This window comes from Nematolebias whitei, chromosome 16, assembly GCF_014905685.2.
Source record: "Nematolebias whitei isolate Nwh7 chromosome 16, NemWhi1, whole genome shotgun sequence".
Taxonomy (NCBI): Eukaryota; Metazoa; Chordata; class Actinopteri; order Cyprinodontiformes; family Rivulidae; genus Nematolebias; species Nematolebias whitei.
Genome location: NC_056513.1, coordinates 2,676,352 through 2,677,857, shown reverse-complemented (window position 1 = coordinate 2,677,857; position 1,506 = coordinate 2,676,352).

The following is a 1,506-nucleotide window of genomic DNA, read 5'->3' as shown; positions in this document are numbered from 1 at the left end:
CCTCAGATTTGGAGGTGCTGGTTCTCATCCCAGCCGCTTCACGCTCGGCTGTGAGGCCACCGAACCAGGAGCCCTCCACCCCCCGGCTGCACCGAGAACTTCTGTCCATAAAAGTTATGAACAACTGGTGACAACGGGCCACCCTGGGGGAGTCCAACTACCGGTGATGTGAACCAAACTCTTGAGTTGGGACCAAACAGCCCGTAACGACGGGCCCCAATCCCAAACTCATGGAGCACCTGAAACTTATTGATGTAAATATATTTAACCTTTTTTTTAGAACAACTACAAATTCAGCGTAGATTTTTGAATTGACAGGTTGCAATTGAATGCATCACAACATTTTCACGTAGCCAAAATAAAAATACATAAAAACACAATTATGTCAGAAGTCAAACATGGCAGAGGAATGACTGAGGATCAAGTTCACAGCGATTCAAACTCACTATTTCCAGACAGCTTTACGAGCAGCTGTCGCTCAGGCCTTCAGCCGAGACACACGAGCATCCGAGTGTGTGCCGGCGTCATTTCATGAAAGGTCAATAAAGACTCTCCACGACTCTAAACTTTTTTATGACTCATTTTTGCAGCGGATGTTTCAAACCGTTGCAAAGAAAGTTTTCATGTTTTGAAGGTTCTTTTTTTCTAAAACATGGCAATACGGATAAATTAATTTAGGTAACATTTTAAAATACTGCAAAGGATGTAGGATATACAGTAATCTATTACAAAGGACAAAAACAGACTATGTCAGATAAAGTGGAGTTTAAAGACGTTGTTTTAAAAGAGGTTCAACGTTTTCGATGTTCATTTTGAACGTTTTCTTTCTTCTGCTAATTTAAGCTTGGTCTAGTTTTTTAGCGAAGATGTTTTCAGATAAATTTGTTAATTTTTGCTAATTTCAGCCTAATTTACTTCATTTTGCTGATTTCAGCTTGCTTCTTTAGCTTTTTCCTGCTGATTTCAATTTGTTCGGCTATCTCAGCTATTCAGCTGATTTTTGCTCAATTTTAAAAATTTCAGCTAATTCCGCTTTTTTTTAGCTCATCTCCTTCCACTTCCTTCTGGTAGTTTAAGTTTATTTCTGCCTTTTCAGCTATTTTTGCTAATTTAATCTATTTTAGCTAATTTGTACATGTATTTAAAATTAATTCAGCCAATGTTCTTTCTGCTTTCTTCTTTTAACTTATGTTCTTCCATTTCAGCATGATTTTTTTTTATTTATGCTAACTTCAGCTGTTTTTCAGCAAGTTCTTCTTTAATGAACATTCACACTGCACTTCAACAGGAAATGCAATTTCTCTGGTTAAACAAAGTTCATGGTCAATAATGCAGGTACAAATCCAACAATGTTTGTTTCCCCTCACAGTATCTTGGTCTATTCACATCTATCTTTTAAGCTCCATGTGGAAAAACTAGTAAGGAAATGAACTTAAATTGGGTTTCTAACTCTGAATGCTAGGAAACACCTTATAACTGTGACTTTCCTTCCTACGGTGACATTAT